Source organism: Mustela nivalis (assembly GCF_964662115.1).
Source record: "Mustela nivalis genome assembly, chromosome: 7".
NCBI lineage: Eukaryota > Metazoa > Chordata > Mammalia > Carnivora > Mustelidae > Mustela > Mustela nivalis.
Genome location: NC_139026.1, coordinates 72,168,253 through 72,188,856, shown reverse-complemented (window position 1 = coordinate 72,188,856; position 20,604 = coordinate 72,168,253). Strand labels below are relative to the sequence as shown.

Here is a 20,604-nt window from a genome sequence, read left to right as displayed (position 1 = left end):
AAAACTCAAAATGATAAAAAGAAAGGGGGGAATGTTTTATGAGTAAGAATGAACATTTTTGTATAAACAGCACTAATACCAGATTTTATAAACAATGGACACAAAACAGTATACTTGGAAAACTGAGCAAAATTGGATACTGTGAATAAAGCATAAAATAATCCTGTAAGTATCGCTAATCAATCTAGACTTCAGTGAGAGGAGTCACAGAGATCAAAGTTAAATGAAGCAATCATGAAGGACACTAACGAAGGCACGGAAGGGCACAGGGACGGGAGGTAAGGAACCAGCACATCTGGCTTTAGTAGAGAGATGAATATAGTGAGTTATTTTTGTCTGACTGACCATTATGCCACAGAAACATGCAAATGCTTTCCTGGTTTCTTTCTTTTCAGATTCCATAGCACCTTTGTTTCTCTCTGTTCCTCCTCCTCCTTCTCTCTCTCTCTCTCTCCTGGTGGCCATTAACTATACTGACAGTTTGACAGGCTGAAATAAGGAAATAAAACACTTAAACATTGTTTCCTGATGTATGCATTCATCTCCTCTGCCAAACACAGATATTGAGGAGATACGCCTCCTGTCAGCTCACTAAATTACACCCCAGCTCACAGGCAACACCGAGCTCAGGTCTCTCAATCTCCGCGCAGCTCCAGTCCTTCCAGAAGAATACGCAGAGGCCTCCTTCTATGTGCAGAACTACTCCCTTTATCATTTTTAATACCGAATTTTCTTAAGCGATGGATTGGATTTCCACCGAAGAGCTGATTATTTTCCTCCTTTTAAAAAGCTGTTGGAATTCAGTTTTATTTTTTAGAGCGCACTGAGATAAGCAATGGCAGAAGCATGCCAAAGCAATGGTTACAGGGTCTACCTTTCTTTACAACCAATGAAGAGTTCTAACCTTTGCAAACTAGACACAAATTTAACCTAACACTGATTTTCTTGATAGGTCCAGGGATCAGCAGAAAAAAGGTTGATCATGATGTCCTAAAAGACCACAGATAGGAGACGCTTCCCCATTATTATTTGCATGTGGCCACTAAAGTCAGACTTGAGTACAGCAAACTTGGAAAGTCTTACAAATAATAATTCATTTATTCCAGAGGAGATTTCTGTGGATTAAATCGTGAGAGAATAATAGATGAGAGAGAGGGATAAAAGGAGGGATGATGACTTTCAATTGGTTATTTACCGCCCTCTAACCGCAATGAATACAAAGAAGGAGAAATTTCAAAGCGAAATATTTAAGAATTAAAAACAGAAAGGACGATGGAAGTAAACCGCTAACACTTCTTTGCTTCAATTCTCTCAACAGCACTGATTTAGTAACAACTACGTAGAGTGGCCAAGTGCATATCCTCTATAGAGGCTAAGGGCACTCCCACAGGTATCCTGCCCGGTTCCTTCAGAATTTGAAGTCCTAGGGGATATGCCACAGTCCTAAGAACTAAATGCAAGGTGGAAGGTATTTCCAAATGGAGGTACAGGTAAAATGCTATGGAAATTCAAAGCAGGGAGGAATACCCCTACCCCCACAATTAGGAATTCACAACTCAGTTAGCTTAGAGATCAAAAAATTTCCCTATTATAAGACTTTCACATTTCATTGTAATTACTTGTTTTATGCTATGTACCTTCTCTGTCCGGGCTGTAAAAAGATGTAAGGCCCCATGCCTTGTCTCCTCTGTTCATGAGTATATTTTCAAAACCAACACAGTGGGGGTGGGGGGGTATGTAATGTATTCCCAATAAATGTTTGTTGAATGGATGAGTGAATTATCTTGTGATAATAAGCAGTGACTGAATTCGAATCTCCTGAGGATGGTTTTCTGATTCAGGTAATTCCCTATCTGATTGAACACGGCCAATAAAACAGATGGGAGACTCGCATAAAGCTGCCAGACACCCCAATGATCATAGATACTATATTTAATTAGCACCATTGCCAAAACATAGCCATGACCAAATGACCAGTTCTGTAGAGCTGAGTGTTTCCTTTTACTCTTAAGGAGCCTCTTTTACAATCTGATAATTATTAATGATTATTAAGAATTAATCACAAGAACGGTGATGCACAAGAAAGGTTCTGCAGTGTTTCTTTCTCTTCTTTTATTTTGTATTTTTCCCAAGGAAAAATACTTTCTAAAAATGTACTTGCAAGACAATTTTCCATCTTCCAAGAATGATAATCCAACTATTGCTAATATAAATTATCAATAGAAGTGAGATGTTACCACAGTAAAGATTATAAAACAATAAATTAAATGAAAGGATCATTAAGCAAATCTGGTTGAAGAATAGTTCAACAAGATAAGATTAAATTATTTCACAATAAACTAGTATCCACATCATTTTGCTTTATCAAATGTTATCTGAAACAATATTAGCTACTATTTACTAAGTGCTTATTTATAGGCACTAGGCATGGTATTATACGAATGTTTCTTCATCAAAGTCTCAAGATTATCTTATGAAAGGGGATTTTTATCCTCCCATCACAGATTTTAAAAACTGAGGCATAGAAAGACTGTCCTACAAAGTGAGGAATCCAAGTTCACCACAGTCTGAAACTCCAAACCAGTTCCATTCCAACTATTCTGCTCTCAGCCGTCATTATATAATAGAGTGATTACGCTTACTTTGGCTTAAAATTCTCAAATATTTCACAAGGAAATTCTTCTTAGTACTGGTCATAACTTTAAACTAAGTTCTTTCAAGTCAGTATAAGATGCAAAATACAAACTTCGTTACCTGACTAGAAAAAGGTATCAGTGATAAGATAACGTTTGTTATCTCATGAAAAAAAGTCTGAAGCAAGCTATCTGTTTCAAAATACCATTTTGATTATGGAATAGGGGATTATATGTGAAGTTAGGGTTAAGCAAAGCCCTGAGAGCTGGGTCTTGCAGGGGTTTGAGCGTCAGTCAGAACATAAAGAGCAGGACCCCTTTGACTAATTTCTCCTAGGCCTCTTGTTCTTGCTTTGTCCCACTGGTTTCTGATATGTCTTGGCAATCTCTTGCCTTTTAAAATGTTGAAAGGGACACGTTTGGGGGGGGCGGGGAACAACTGCCGGTCTTTTACCCCTTAGTCATATGTTTGGATAAGGTATGAATAATTCTGACCACAAAAACTACACTCTATTATAAGATAGTGTCTTCTAATAGTTTATTCTGTATTTAAGAGTTCAAAAGAAAAATGCTGTTTTTGCCATGGACCCAGACCCTTCTCTAAATTTATATTTATAAAATATATATTTTATCAAGGGATAGGAAGAAGGCTAACATCTTCATCCCCAACTTCTGAGACACCAAAATGATTCTATGGATATCTTACCCTTAACCAAAAACAGCCCCTGAATACCAATGAGACAAAAAGACTATCTCTTTCACCACACTTCCACCTATCCTCAATTCTACTTTAAAGACAGAATATTCACTCATAATAACACTAGATCTTTCCTCATAATATCGAAAATAAGTGTAGTAGAGAGAAAGTGAAGAAGACAGTGGCCTGTTTAGAGACAAGGAAAAGAAGGAAGAAAAAAAAAATGGAAGGAAGGAGACCGAATCCTTTTGTTTAGTCCACACCCTCCGGTAAAGTTAGAGGTTTGCTTTAAGATAAAATTGCCCCTTTCAGTCCTCAATGATATTTTATTTCTATGCAACTTCCTTCTCAAATAGGTTAATTACAGAGGCAATTAGTCTAGCTACACACAGGATGTCACTATTCCCTTATATAAATAGAACTAGCACACATGTTTCAGGCAGAGAAAAATATCTGTAAAGACCAATTTCAAAATGCATTTGAAGTTCTTTGTTGAGAACTGAGGCTATTTTGCCTAGGTTGAGTTAAATTTCCTTGTTGTCACCATCCTTGTTTATTAAGAGGCCTTTATGTTTTATGACTACTGTGGAAGTTCTTTATGTGAACTAGGAAGTTCTGCTCAACTCAGAATTAAAAAATCCAAAAAGGAGAGGTAGCATGGCACAAGGTAACAGAACAGGAATAAGTTAAGGTCTTCTTATTAGCAAGGCAAATAGGAAAAACAGAGCTGGAACTGAAAACGCTAATTCTGTATTAGTTTAAACAAATGTTCTGACCTATACAGCTCCTAGGTTTTTTGTGCAAGTACTTTATTTTACATATTCAGAGTTTGGAAACTAGTGACTACCGCAGTTCTGAGAACCAAAGGGTTTCTAGCATGAGAAGCAGCTGAAATGAACTTTTCTAAAGAGTGAACATGTGTAGCTCTGGGTAGCACAATCCAGTCTTGGTGACACACGGAATTCCCAGGAAAGTTGTTAAGTCACTAATAATGGCATCCATTTTAGCCTGAAACTTCTAACTACTGATTATTGCTTATATGTTTATCAACACCAAAATGATAAAGTGCTTTTCAAAAGAATAAATTGCTGTATCTAGTACTAAATACATATTCATAGAGGGCACTGTCCTTCTTGATGGTAGCTACCCAGGAAGACACAACTGCTAGACACTAATGACACACTAACATCTGTGGTTCATTAGCTTGCTTGTTTACTGTGGCAATAGTGAAAGCAAGGTCCTTAGGTCAGATCCTCATATTAACCAGTGCACTCCTTTCTCTTCTTTGGCCATCGATTATTTTCTACTCACTTTTGACCAACTGTCTCAAATAAAACTTGACACTGGCCACAACAGGGCCTGAGCGAGAGACACAGTGACTATCAGCACAAGAGAAAGACGTTCAAGCCCTACATCCTACTGAATGATGGCTCTGCTACTCCTGTGTCTTCATACGTGAAACACTACACATTGCTTACAAGCCGACCTGCCAGTGTGTGCTTCAACCCCAGCAGCTCTCTGTCTGGCTCTGTATCCTGACTCCACCTCCCATTAGCTGTTGAGTCACAGCAAGTTACTCAATTTCTCTTTCTCTCTCAATTCCCTCTGCTGAAAAATGGGTTTAATAATAGCACTGGCTTCACGAGGTACTTAGGAAGCTTAAATTAGATCCTATATGCAAAGTCAAAAAGCAGTACCTGGCAAAAAGAAAGTGCTCAGTTAATGATAGTTACTCCAAGTATTCCATACTCAACAAAAAGTGATGGGTTTTTCCTGCTGTTACCTGTGTGTGTGTGCGTGTGTGCATGCGTGCTTTTATATCTGAAGGTCTTACATTTAAATTTAACCTCCCTTAATATAAAGCAGAAGTTTAAATAAGGGTTACGATTCTACAGGATTAGTGAACTGAGGTTTGTAGAGCCCTCTAACCACACAGAATCTTCCCATAGTCTAGGCGGGTACAGCAGTGTCTGGGATTTCAATCCAGCTTACCTGAGTGGACAGCAGCAGCAAGGTAGAAACAGGCTTCCCTCTTCTAACATGAATCCCAAACTACTGGTGATTACACAGGAACAGGCAGGGAACAGAGTGATCTCCTTCCGGAAGATGAACAGGGCCACTGAGAACTTCTGAAGTAACTTTTTTAAAAGATCATTGGCTTTATTGCTTCTATTTGACCTTTTTGCCCTCTTTTCTCTAGGGAGTTTGTGAGTGGGTGAATAAGTCAGCTTTGCAGCTAAGCAAATAAGTTGTTTTGACTATAGTGCCTACAAATATAGAGACCTCCGCATATGCATGTTCTTTCCAATGCATGCATCAGGATAGCTCCAGAAAGCCTGACAATTAAAAGTGTACTGCAGAAGTTATAAAGGAGCAAATTAGGATATTACCTTCAATGTAAGAGCCAAACAAATATTGTTTTCTATGACCTGTCTCTCTCTCTCTCTCTCTCTCACACACACACACACACAAACACACCCGACTTGTTTCAGTCTCATGATCTTTTCATGTAGGATTGCCTGATGAGATTTAGTCTTTTGTGGAGAATAAGAACCTCAAGGTTTTAAGATTACTGATCTATATTTTCAGCCCCTGCAATAGCTGATGTGAACTCGCTTCGTGGGTAACCAGATCGATTGCATAGACAGTAGTACTTAAGAGGGCATGGGGGAAGGGAATCAACTGAAACAGCCTATGATAGGGACTATAAAATCACTATTAGAAGAGACACTATAAACACAATAGAATTCTTCACAGCCCAGTTCTTCTTTACACAAATTAGGGCATAGAACAATTCAAATCAGCCCCAACACCAGGACTGTGTGATCAGGTAAGCAGTCCACACCAGGGGCTAGCAAAAAATTGCTATGAAGCTGACTGGTCATTTATATGACTGTTCCTTCTTCCCCTTTAACTCAACATTTTAGATGAATTTGGTATTTAACAATTACTTAGATATAAAATGACCAATTACTCAGAGGTTTTCTTTTTCTTCCCCCCCCCCCAAATTCTTTACGATCTTAGAAAATCACCTTGACTTTTCATGGTAAAAAATGAGAGCTATTACTGTAACAGCATTACACACATTATAAAATGGCCTCATCTACCAGTAGAATCAAATGGTTTGTAAAACTCCATTCCTCAAACAATTCATTCACAGGAATGAAAAAAAAAATTATTTCTGTACACACTGTACCTATTGATACAAAAAGATATATAATTACATAGCTGTTAATCTTTATTACTCTTACACTTTTTTAATATTACATGGTAAAAATTCACAGGAAGTGGTATCTAACTAAATTTTGCTGAATTAGTTTTACTAATACTTTTCTCCTATTTACTCTGCTTTTCCCCCCTTTCTTCTCTTAGTTGGCTCTTGATCTCACTGGGCAAAAAAATAATAATCATTTAGATTCATCTTTTTACTGCACATAGTTTCAGTTTCCCCTCTCATTCTTTCTTCTTTCGGCCATTACTCCTGGAAGAGAGCCAGAAGTCATGCTGGAGAGGTGCCAAGAGATCCTGTTCCCATACAGTTTGAGCGCCTCTGTGTATATCTCTGCTAGGCTTTCCTAAGTCACCACTTACAATATTGAGTAGAAAGAATGGGTTGGAATAGTCAGCATTTATAAGTCAACTGGTTACATGATACAAAAATATATAGCCAACCTCAGAATTTATAGCAATAACATTTATGTATCGTGTTACTCCTAGAACAATCCAATTTATAAAGTGCCTATCGTGTATACATAAGGAATAATCATAAATCATTTACATTAAACAGTGTCAACTAGCAAAACACAACTTTCCTCCTAAATTCTGCACACTAAGATTAATGAGGTTGTTGAAGGGAAGCACACTAAAAAAAAAAAAAGCAGCTCCGATTCATCCTAGGTGGAGAACATATCCATATAAAGGAGCAGGTGTCTGTAGTATGATTTAGAATACCTATGGAACATCTCTGGAAAATATTAACTTTCTCTGAAGTAGAGAGCTGTCCACGAATTAAGCTGGAGTGTGGCAAGAACCCAAGTCTGTCACCAACTTCAAGCTTTCTTTTTATTTCCTTCCCAGTAAAGAATAGATTAAAAACAAATAAACAGAGAAAACTTTAGGCCCTATTTGACCAGCTGTCTGACATGTTTTCATCTACAGGCATTTTTAGAAAACATGGCAAAGATTATGTAGATTACCTGCTTTGCCTCTTTGACTCCCAGTTGGAGAGAAACTTCAATCAGTGACCAAAGCTATCAAAAGTTCTAAAGTGAAACTCAAATATATTTGTGGATTTTCTCCTGTTCACCCCTTAGCTATTCCCTATTCAGACAGGCAGATGTCTTTAGAAATGTACGCTTTGGGGTCTCAGATTAAACCCCTCCTTCTCCTTAAAAAGCCTTTAAAATAAATAAAAGGGAATGTTTTGACTGTAAAGGCATTTAACCTTATCTGAAACTCACACCTACACAGCTGAATTGGACATTGTGTAAAAACAAAATAATAATACAGCATGGATTGGTCTTATAGGACTTTGGTCCTCTATCTTTTGTCTTTAGGAAAGATTACAGGAGTGACCCTTTCTTCCTGCTTTAACTCACAGCCTTAAAAATATCCACTGACTAGTTTTAGCCCAAATGGAAAAATAACATTTTTTAAATTAAATATTTTTAAAGCTTGCTCTTTAAAAAAGAAAACCCATTTCTCCAAACTCCACTGATGACAAATATGACTATGAAGAGAAACAACTCCATATCACGGTTAAATCTAAAATTGAATCTGAAAAACAGAGATACGTATAGCAAGAAAATCTGTAAACTAGCTTTCAACGAATGAACTACCTGCTGTTTCCTATCCACAGACAATTGGCACTGTGTAAAGATATGCTGTAATCTAGAAAGCCAAACAAAACAAACACCATACACACAAGGAGTGGTACAGATCAAACAAGAGCAAACTTTTCAGTTGAAGCCAAAACTGGTGGTAAACTGAGGTTTTCAGGACGGGTTTTTAAAAATAACATGTTGGTGTGGAAAGCCAGATACATTATAGCATTTGCAGAAATATTTTGAAAAGTGGACACCCTCTAAAACAGCTAGCATTTCAGTAACATTAGTTGATAGAGAAAAATATAATGTCTTTCTTCACAACTGAGAATACCAAACTTAACAAGGAACAGTGAAGAATCTCTTTTAGTCTTCAGTCTCATTAGTAGAAGATTTGGGTTAAAAAGCTTATCAATTTATGAGGAAGAGTGTTAAACCCTCAGTGTTTTTGCTTGTGTAGAGACAAAAGGTGGCACAGTAAACCTGTCTTCAATTAACATGTTTATTCTTTAAAAATATCAGGCAATATTTGTGACGACTTGGATGGAACTAGAGGGTATTATGCTTAGCTAAATAAGTCAATCGGAGAAAGACAACTATCATATGATCTCCCTGATATGAGGAAGTGGAGATGCAATGTAGGGGGTTTGGAGGGTAGGAAAAGAAAAAATGAAAAAAGATGGGATCGGGAGGGAGACAAACCATAAAAGACTCAATCTCAAAAAACAGACTGAGGGTTGCTGGAGGGGAGGGGTGAAAGGAGAGAGTGGTGGGGTTATGGACATTGGGGAGGGTGTGTGCTATGGTGAGTGCTGTGAAATGTGTAAACCTGGTGATTCGCAGACCTGTACCCCTGGGGCTAAAAATACATTATATGTTTATTAAAAAATATTTTTAAAAATCAGGCAATCATGGACTTCCTTCCCATTTTTGAGTAATATTTTGACTCACTTAAGAAAAACTCCCCTTGTGTTCAGAGATGCAACTTAGAATCCCAACCTAACTCCTGCTTGTCAGTAAACTGAGAAATCTAGGTAAAAATAAAGCATATTGATGACTGTTTCCCTGGCAGTTGCTATGTTTTTGTCCACATTATTAAAATACTATTTTTTAACCAATATTAATGAAAAGTACATAATCACTATGTAGGCATTTTTACAGTATCCACATTTTCCAATGATCGACCTATATTTTCTACCAATTTTCCTAAGATTTCTCAATTTAAAATAATTTCAAAAGAAACAACTGACATCACCAACATGTTCTAAAACAAGTATTGCTAAAAGGAATAAAAGAAGCAAATCAACAGGTAGCTGGGGCCAATCATCAAAAGGATATTCTTTACAAATCACTTTCATAGACCTGATATTTTTTTCCAAGTAATAATATTTATTTTTAAATTTCTTCTATTTCAGTGTAGATGACACACTATGTTATATTAGTTTAAGGTATATAGTTTAGTGATTTCACAAGCTTATATGTTATACCATGTTCACCACAAGTGTGGCTGTATCTGTCCCCTCCCATCACTATTACAATATAGTATTCCTTATGCTCTGTCTTTTATTCTGATTAATACTTTTTTTAACTGAACTGACTAAATTGAAGGGATTTAGGATGCCCATAAACACAGGTCCCCATCGCAATAAAAGTTGTTGAACAAACATTGGAAAACGTCTTTTTATCCTAATAGAAGTCTTCTGATATTGCCGGTTTAAAGTTTTTATCTTCAGTAAAAGATTTTGCCTCTTTTCTTGGGACGCCTGGGTGGCTCGGCTGGTTGGGCAGCTGCCTTCGGCTCAGGTCATGATCCCAGCGTCCTGGGATCGAGTCCCACATCGGGCTCCTTGCTCGGCAGAGAGCCTGCTTCTCCCTCTGCCTCTGCCTGCCATTCTGTCTGCCTGAGCTCGCTCTCTCTCCCTCTCTCTCTCTCTCTCTCTCTGATAAATTAAAAAAAAAAAAAAGATTTTGCCTCTTTTCTTCATACATAATAGTAGTTACAGAAACACCTTCAAGGTGAACCACTCACTTCTACTTTAGCTAATAAGAAAATATAACTTCTCTTTCATTCTTAATTTGATTTTATCATTTAAACAGCTAGTTATAGATTATATTCATTTTGTGTCTCTTTTCAGGAGTCTAAGTAAAAACACATTTTCCTGGATGGCTATGGCTATCAATACTGTCTTTTGTTTGTTCCAGAAGGCATTGATTCATTGTTACTTTTAGAGTTTCTTAATCTAGAATCCATGGATCACTAAGAAATCTATAGATTTCTGGAAATATATGCAAAATTTCATGTGTATATACCCATGTGATTTTTCTTCTGACAGCAATTATTTGTTTGTTTGTCTTGCTAGCTAGCATCCATACACCCTCCTTCTATTAAAAGTTCCCCCCTTCCCTATGGGAGGCATCTCAATGCCTCGTCCATGCACCGTGATAAAGCTGACTCTATCTCTTGCTCCAAGAGAGGTACACAGGATTAGTCTGTGATCTAATCAAAGCTAATTAGTACAAAGAGACTCTCTTTTTCCTGTTTGATCAGAATGAACCATGAGAGGATGCTCATGCTTATTGCTACCATCTTGCTCCCAAGTGAAGTTAAGACTGAAGCTGTCTCAGTGGAAGCTAAGAAATGGAGAGAAGCTGAGTGCTGCTTACATTATTTTAATACAGAAGTTAGCTCTTTGCCTAGACTTTATATATTTTAATAAACAACACAAGTACCTGCATGCACATTCATACCATCTTACTCCCCAACACATGCACAGGTGACTCCTTCCTTCTTCAGCTTAATTGCTACTGGCTTTCTCTGACCTTTATTATATTTTACTATTAATAAGTATACTTTACCATTAATAACCTTCACTATTAATAAAAATTCCCCTCTGTATCTTTTTATCTGTCCATCCTACCTGTCTCATTACATATTGCCAAATCATATGCCATATGCTGTTTCTTAATTTGGTGCACATGAATTTGATCAGTTTTCCAGTTCTTTTCTGTCAAAGTATACGAGTAAGGGATTGTCTTCCGATTTGGGGGAGTGGGGAGGCAGGAAAGCAGATTAAAAACTGAGGATTCAAATAGAGAGCCATGTTATAAATTTCATCAGGAGTAGAACAAATTGAGATTTTTATTAGACATACATAAGAAAACATATTTCAGTCAAGCAAATATCTTTAGCATAGATTAGAAGGAAAGGATTTTTTATGCATTTTAATCTCCATTCCAACCAGACTTAGCTGACATAATTATGGGGCCCCTAAAAGTAACTGTTGGGGTTTAGAAGCACTTGCCACTTCCTTTGAACTGGCTCTATAAATGCCAAGACTGAGTATTTCAGATTAAATGAACAGATTAATAAACATCTTTGGAATATCCATCATTAAGGTTGATTTATGTTCTATTGCCAGCAGTAATTCAAGGAAATGCCATGCTATTCAAAAAATATTTCATGTTGTTCTCACCATTTTGCCAATGTTATGACACCACATAAGTATGACAGTATCTATATTCTTTTGCTGTTCTAACTATACTCAAAAGCCAATAGATATTAAACCACTTTAAGTTTACATGGGCATCAGCACAAGAATCACTCATATTTATAACTCTGATGAATGGCCTTTCATTTATAAATTTATAGTGTATCCATAATTTCTTTAGGGAACCAAAAGGTTCATTCAAAAAATTGCCACAACATTTATCTATGCAAAGATGATGGATATGGTTTATAAAATTAAATGCTTTTAAAAATTAAAATCATATTGCAAAAAAAAAAAGGGGGGGGCTTTTTTTCTTGGGTTGCTCACATTTTAAAATGATCCCAACTGCACTCTCAGCACTTACAGTGCTTAATCTAGAGAGCATATTAATATATGTTCTAAATAGATCCAAATATATTGTTGTTAGTGCTGTGTTGCGGCAGTATGAACTACTGGACATCAAATTCGCTTGAATTTATTATTTTCTAATTCAATTCCTCTATATTAAGCTATAAAATATATAAAGTATAATTGGGATATAATATTTCTTATTTATATTACTGCATTTACTGTACTATTTCTTCAAGACCACTCCCAGCACACTGCATGGTGTATGGTAAGCATGGGCTGTTATAAACTTTACCTTAAATAAAGTACATATTTGCCAAAAATCACCATTAACTAAATAAGGAATCCTATTTTACCGCAATATGGACTTGGCTCAATTGGAGAAATCAGTGAAGTAGGAGAAAGTAAGAGGTGAAAATGATCCTAAAGTGACCAATGAAAAGCGGAGTATTAACATTACAAGTGTGAAGAAGAAAGCACATTTTTCTTATGTGCGATGGGAGATGGTGGCATTCCTATTCTCCCTTCACTTGCCCTCTTATACTATCGTAAGTAGGAAATACAGACAAATCTCCATGCTATGCCGCACCCCCAAAGGCAAAGGAAGTAAAACTTTTTTAAAAATCTACCTTATTATTAAAAGAATATATTAAAAGACTGAAGCTGAGTTTAAAAATTTGATTAGTTATAGGAACAACAATCTCTAAATTACTAACTTTATCATTAGCTCATCCAGCAAAAAAAACCCAAAAATGGTTACAAATGCTTGCAAAATTCATAGGCAAAATATTTCTCACATATTATACTCTATCTGTTCTGCTTAAAACTAACATATTAATAAAAAATAATAAACAGTTTACATACCCCAGTGGATCGCTAGCTCCTTATGGACAGGAACATATTTGTCATCATCTTTGGGTCACCAGTGTCCAGCACAGCACCTGAGATATAATGCATACCCCATAAATGTGTTTGAATTAATTAAATGATACAGTGCTGACTGGAATCCACTTGGGAAGTATGAATTCAATGATATAACCATTGTATTTGGCAATCTTCTTCCTCTATATCCTACATTATTAAATTATCAGAGCACATTCTTATGTACTTGAATGACAACTTCATCCTGAAAACAATTCTCAAGAATAATTGCTTCTAAATTCTTATTACATTATATATTCTTATTGTCCTTTGATGGAGGCAACAAAGTAAAGTGTTTAAAATCATGTACCTTCGAATTAGGCTGACGTTGGCTTCAATTCTGGTTCCACCATTGACTATTTACATGGTCTTGGGTAAATCTCTTAATCTATAAATCTCAGCTTATTTTCAAAAGGAAAATAATTACAGCATCACTGGTGTCCGAAAATTAAAGGAAACAATGCTTAGCACACTGCCAGACAAACAACATGTCTTCAATACATGGTGATGACTATTTGCATTCATTTCTCTTTCCCTCCTTTTCTGTGTGGCGAAGAGATAAACTTATGCAGAGAAAGAGCTGGCCTTTGTCTTTCGCTACTAAGAGGTGATCCAAAACATCATCCAAACGTCATGTCTGGCAGGAGTGTCTTTGCTTGCCTATGAGCTTTGGCCACAGGACGGTCAAACCGTGATTTTGGATGGAGGCTTGGGGCCACGCAGTATCAATTCTGCCTCTGGAAGGAACTGGAGACTAAAGGTATCAACCCAATAGTAACATCCAAGAGGGGCTAGAGACTAAAGGTCAGCAACATGGGCAGTATGTGATCACATCCCATTAATAACTCTGGACACCAAAGGCTCAAGTGAGCTTCCCTAGTTGACAAAGTTCCATGCATACTGCTATATTGATGCTGGGGAAGTAATGCATCTGACTCTATGAGGAGAGGACAATGAAAGCTCTGTGGTTGATTCTTCAAGCCTCAAACTTTGACTCAGCCTTAACCTTATACTTGTCAGCTTGAGACCCGGCTTTATACACCTTTTCCCCTGGCTGATTTTAATTTGTATCCTTTCCTTGTAATAAACTATAACCTTGAGTATAATCTGTTTTAGTGAATACTTCTGGCAAGTTGTCAAACCTAAAGGTGGTTTTAGAAAGTCTTCAAACTTGCAGTTGGTGTCAGAAATGAAAAGTAAGTGGGGAAATGCGTTTGTAGTTGACTAACTGTATAGTTAGTTAAACTCTTGTACTTCCTTATTTAAATCTTGAAATCCCCCAAACTTTGAAAGATATTTTACTTTATCATTCAAGTTAACTTAACAAAGCTCTTACTATTAAAAATCACTTTGGGGGTGCCTGGGTGGCTCAGCAGGTTAAAGCCTCTGCCTTCTGCTTCAGGTCATGATCTCAGGGTCCTGGGATCAAGCCCTACATCGGGCTCTCTGCTCAGCAGTGAGCCTGTTTCCCCCTCCTTCTCTCTCTCTCTGCCTGCCTCTCTGTCTACTTGTAATCTCTGTCTGTCAAATAAATAAATAAAATCTTTTTAAAAAATCACTTTGAAGTGATGGTGTTTATGTATAGATCATATGGCATTGTTTTATTTTTCCTTGCACAAACAATGATAACCACTCCCATTGCCACACCCCAGTAATAAATATAGAAATGTTTTGTTTCACTTTGGTAATGTGAATGGTAGAAATATTCAGAAGTGAATGAGTCACAAACAAGTAAAATTTCTAAAGATTAGTAATAGTAGACCTGTCGAGGTCAGATATTAGAAAATTAACTTCATTAAAAGATGTGCTGGTTTTCAAACAAAATGTTAATTAAATCATACTTTTATTTTTGCGTTTCCAAACTGCTTAGATAGCACTCTGCAAGACTGTTCACAACTTGTGTGTTTTTCTTTTTAATGTTATAAATTAAAGTTTGGTAGGTTGAATTTAAGAAGCTCCTCCCAAATTCTCCTAATTGGGAAACATGCTCTGCACAGTCCCTAGAAATGTGAATATCATGAATTTTACTCTCCTAAACTGGTTATATTATACACTTAAAAAAAAAAAAAAAGACTTTATTTATTTATTTGACAGAAATCACAAGTAGGCAGAGAGGCAGGCAGAGAGAGGGGGAAGCAGGCTCCCTGCCGAGTAGAGAGCCCAATGCAGGGCTCAAACCCAGAACCCTGAGACCATGACCTGAGCCAAAGGCAAAGGCTTTAACCCACTGAGCCACCCAGGCACCCCTATATTATACACTTTAAAACGGGAACTATCTGGTTAGACTTAACCCTTTAAATCTTGATCTAGAGATCAAAGACAGAGGGAAATAGAGATTTGAATCATAAAGAGACTTTGACACACCATTGCTAGCTTCAGAATGGGGGCGCACTCCAGAGCCTCTAGCAGCTATGGACAACCCCAAGCTGACGGCCAGCAAGGTAATAGGGACCTCAGCTCTCAACCACAAAGAGCCGAATTCTACCAACAAGAATGGGTTTGGAAGCAAATTTTTTTCCTCAAGAGTGCATGTAAGAACTCAGTCAGGCCAACCTTGATTTCCATCCGTGCTTCTCTGGGCAGAGAAAGCCACACCATACCAGACTCAACCTGGAGAACTCCAAGCTAGTGAGTGGGCCTTGTTTTAAGCCACTAAGTTTTTAATAATTTGACACACCAACATAAAATGAGTACCCACGGGAATAAAACTTCATGTATTTTACTGACCTCTCTTCGGTCTTGCTCTGAAAACAAGTGTCAGTTATGTGCTCGGATTCATGTAGACCCCAGGTTACCATGGCCAAAGCTGAAAATTCATTGACCCAGTCTGAACAAGAAATACAGAAAAGATGCGATGTATGCCAGAAGCTGTACACTGAATGTCTGTGCCCTCCAAATTTCATATGCTAAAACCTAGTGCCCAGTGTAATGGGATTAGGAGGTGGGGCTTTGGGAGGTGGGTGGAGCCCTCAGGGATAGGATTAACACTCTTATCAAAGAGACTCCAGAGAACTCCCAACTTCTTCTACCCTGTGAAATTACAGCGGAAAGGAGGCTCTCTCCAGACAGCAATGTGCAGGTGCCCTGATTACAGGCTTCCCAGCCGCCATAACTGTGAGAAATAAATTTCTGTTGTTTATAAGCCACTCACTTTATGGTATTTTTATTATAGCAGCCCATATGGACTATGACAAAAATGTATTTATTGCCTATAAAATAGATCACTTGAAACCTCAACTCTCTATCTCCTATATGGAAGGTGTTGAGAAAGATGCTGTGCTTTATCTCTAGGTTTTCCTGGGCCATCTTAAGGGGTGGGAGCAGTCAGTGTCCATGCCTTCTTGAGGCATACTTGGGAAACTAGCATATGTTCAGTGCAGAGCGACAGACTCTCTAAGTACCTAGAGAAAGGTTAGAGGGCACTTAAAAGGAATCTCCCAGGAGCTTTCATAGAACATGTGACAACAGTTGCTCCCTGTCTCATTCCCATTTCATTTATTACAATGCTGCCGTATTATTTTTTATAAAACACAAATCTCATCATGTTGTATCCATATTCAAAATGACCAATTTTGATGGCCCTCAAGATATAGTCATTCATCCATTTATCCACTAAATATTTAAGTATATATAGGATACCTAATTCTGTGCTAGGTGATAGGGACACAATGGTCAGTCTGATAGACAAGGTCCTGCTCTTCATTGAGCTTTGCTCTTTCAAAAATATACTTCCCATCTTATTCACAAAAGACTATAATTAATCTTCAATCCCTAACTTGGGCTTCACTCCTCTGGGAAGCCCTCTTTGACACTTCTAGGCAAACTTAGGCCTGCCTTCTCTCCCATAAAATACTGTTCCTAATCGTAAAATAAAATTCACCATATTATATTAAAATGGCATGAGATTCCATGCCTGCCTCCTGCACAAGCAGAATATAAGGAGAAGATTCAGGAAGTGTACATATCACAAATTCCTAGAGTCAAGAAGAGATTCTGAATGAGAAGTTCCTCATTGGGAGAATCTACTCCTTTCTGTAGGGTAGACTATACAGTATATACACATGATGGAGAGAGAGTATTCTAACTTGAGAGTAGGAACTGGGCTGGAGGTAAGGAATGGAAGCCCATGGAATAACCTGTGCGAGCCCACACATCTTCGGTATGTCACACTGTGATGATAATTCCTCTTGATGCTGTATACTCTTCTTCTCAGTTAGGAGTTCCTGGAGGTCTCACCCTTTGTAGATTCCAGTATGCAAGTGGGGAGGTCAGCTACTATCTAGAACAAAGGGGCTCTTAATCAGCTTACCTAGTGAGACAACAACTTTGAATGACAGAATTTGAGAGTAAAAAGTTGTTTAAAGTTTTCCAAAAATTCCCTGTGGAGAAAACAAAAGCAAAATATGGATCCTAAGTGATAGAGCCAATATAGGAATTCTCACGTACTTAGGGAGCAAGGGGGAAAGAAGTCTAGGGTAAGGAGAGAGGCAGAGCTCAGAGACAGGGGCCAGGCTTTCTGCATATCTTGTTATTAAACTGGTAAGGAGGTGGGGCAGGAGAATATCAGCTGGATAAAAGGAATCCAAGCGCCTATGGGCTGACATTTCTCTTTCAGGGCATCCTTTTTTGGGGAGGGAATGGAGGAGATTGGAGGCCTCTAAGAGAATCCCTGTTGTAAGTTTTGTACCCATGTAACCTGGAGAAGGAGAAATAAAACACTGGTGAAGGAAGGTTCTCAGACCAAGTTAAAATTGGTTATTCTTCACAGGTTGTGTGCATGTGCAAAGAACCTAAAAATTTGCAACACATACACACACACACACACACACACACACACACAAGTGCGACACAGAAAAAGACTGAGAAAGCCTTGGGATGAGAAAAGAAGAGGGAACTCAAGTTCAAGGCAGTGGCAGGTCAGCAGCAGCCACTCAGGCTCAGAGTCTAGGTGGGGTCCGCCGCACCATCAAGAATAGGGGCCTCTACTAATAGAGACAGTATCAGAGTGGGCAGAAGCCAGGAAGGATACAGAGGTCAACCCCAGGGTCAGCAGACACATCTGTGATGCTCCACCCTCCTGCACCAGTCACAGGGATACATGAACCCCTCTAAGATGGTTTCGTTTGCGTGCACAGGGGCAGAGCCAGCACAAAAGTAAGGTTCATGAGGCATTCCGGAGGCACAAAAGGTAAGCAGCATCCCTCTTGGGGTCATGGAAGTGCAGGGCTGCTGCCAAAGAAGGCTGCCTCCTTACATTTTACGTCCAGGGTGTGTCCCTCAACCTCCTCTAGTACTAGGCTTGGGAAATAGAGAAAAAAACAAAAACAAAACAAACAAGAAAATGCAGAAAGAGATGACTTGATAGTAAAGATATTGAGTTATTTTGTGTGATATTGTATTTACTTTGGATTGCCTTTCAATCTGTTTAGTAGGGTAGGGACTCAGGAACAAGAATACATATGAGAACAGCTCCCTTTCCTTTGTCTATTAGAGTATATATAAGTGGGATACGTTGTGACTCAATTAGTTATGTCTCAAAAATTATTATAATGGTTTCTCAGATTATTTTAATGACCCAATATATTTAAATAATTCTAATTATTGGAACTCAATTTAAATAATTAATTCTATTTAAAATACCCAAGATAAAAAATCTTTTTTTTTTTCCTTTATACTTTATACACCATCTAAGCATATCAGGTCTACTTCTTCCCATACTGTTGAAAATCACATGTTACCTCACACAACAAAGGAGAAAACCCAACAACTCAATTTCTTAAGAGTTAATAAGAAAGATGACCACCTATACTCCCCCGACACCTGGAGGCATTATTTCCTCATGCCAAAAAGACACATGATCTAAAATCTTAAATCACTATAAATCTGAAATATTCAGGCAATTCCCCTAATTTAAACCATTGTGTGTTGAGGTCCCCTTTACAAATTTCAAGAACTTTCGCATGTTCTATTTAATAACTCCATAGGTAGCTGTACTATGTTGGAAACTGTCATTAGGACCTGCAGGTTTTGCCTTTGTGCTCTACCAGCCAGCTGGGTGTTCTTGGATGAGTCACTTGTTCTTTCAGAGTATTACATTTATCACACTGAAGGACTAACCTAACCGAGTTCTAAAGTTCCACCTGCTCTAATGTTTCCACCTCGAATAGATAGCATCTTCTGATAGTACCATAACCTTTCTACTACATGAATAAGGCACAAAGTTAACTGACTGGCCAATCACAATAAAAGAACTGATAGCATGAAGAATTAGAGGCAGATATGTTCAAGATGGGGGGTGATCCACAGTCATCATAATCAAACACTTTTTGTGTAGGAATGACTATGCACAGGCATCATGTTAAATGCTTTACATGACCCTGTAATTATGGACTTTAATATACCCATTTTACAGACAAGAAAACTGGCTCAAGAGATTAAGAAATATGCTCAAGATCACACAGCTAGAAAATCTTTAGCTAACTGTGATACTCTTATTAGCGGCAACCAAAAGAACTCACCTAAAACACAGGTTTTAGGACAAAAGAAATTCTAGAATCACCACATAATTAGAAAAGCTCACCATAGCCATTTCTGAAACTACAGTTAAAGAAGACTGCAGAAAGAAGTTATTGCTCAAAAAATTTCATTTCATGAGGTGGTAATATAAAAAAGCATACAAAGTTGAAACTGGAAAGGATATAATCATTTCTTTTTTTTTTTAAGATTTTTTTTTATTCATTTATTTGACAGAGAGAGATCACAAGTAGGCAGAGAGGCAGGCAGAGAGAGAGGAGGAAGCAGGCTCCCTGCTGAGCAGAGAGCCTGATGTGGGACTCGATCCCAGGACCCTGAGATCATCACCTGAGCCAAAGGCAGCGGCTTAACCCACTGAGCCACCCAGGCGCCCCGATATAATCATTTCTTGACTGCATTCTACAGGGGATGAAAATTAGTTTACCCTAGTTTATTAGTGACTGGAACGCGGGCTTCTCTTTTTCAGCCTAATGCTGTTCCTGGTCCTTTTCTAAAAGTTTTGGAAAGGCCGTGTGGCTGAGAGTGCTGGTTCTGAGGCCAGCCTGCTTCTACAAGATGTAGAAGCATCTGTGATGACCTCATCTCCAAGATGGAGAAGATCTGACACACCCCCGTCCTATCATCCCATCGTGTGTGTGTGCTCGCGCGCGCACTTGCGCGCACTCGTGAGCCCCTATCTGTGGAAGTTTTCCTGTTCTTCTCTCTTGATCTCTCGTTTTTAAACTAGACTGCTTTAAAAAGAAGAGTAAATAAAGAATGCCTTCTTTGGTTCCAAAAAAAAGATCACAAGAGGACTAATACCTAAGGGACAGGGTTGTTGTGAGGCGTAAAATAATGACTACATATCAACCCACAGGACCATTCCTGGCAGCCAGTAAGGGCTTAGTAAATGTTGGTCTCTATTATTACCATGATAACACATGTGGAAAACAAGAAGCCCAAAACATGATCATTCATTCAGCAACACACAGAAGAGAGTACAAAAGACCTGTTAATAAATACCATTTAAGATTTATCCATCCAATTAGTCTATTCCTGACTCTCCTAAGCACACCATATAGACAGCAGAGAGTAAATTTTGTGAGGACTAGAGATAGAGGAAATGAGAACTCAATTACTAGCAAAGTTTTGGGGAGGAACCCTAGCTTCCAGCCTGAGCT

General features: G+C 38.0%; 1 long non-coding RNA gene across 1 annotated transcript in view; it reads right to left on the bottom strand.

The window, feature by feature from the left end:
• Nucleotides 1–20,604, bottom strand: part of LOC309868580 — a 358,629-nt gene that overhangs the window by 171,306 nt on the left and 166,719 nt on the right. The window contains exon 3 of the long non-coding RNA XR_014313736.1: nucleotides 12,854–12,930. This is a non-coding gene — a long non-coding RNA (uncharacterized lncRNA). The remainder of the gene's footprint in view (nucleotides 1–12,853; nucleotides 12,931–20,604) is intronic.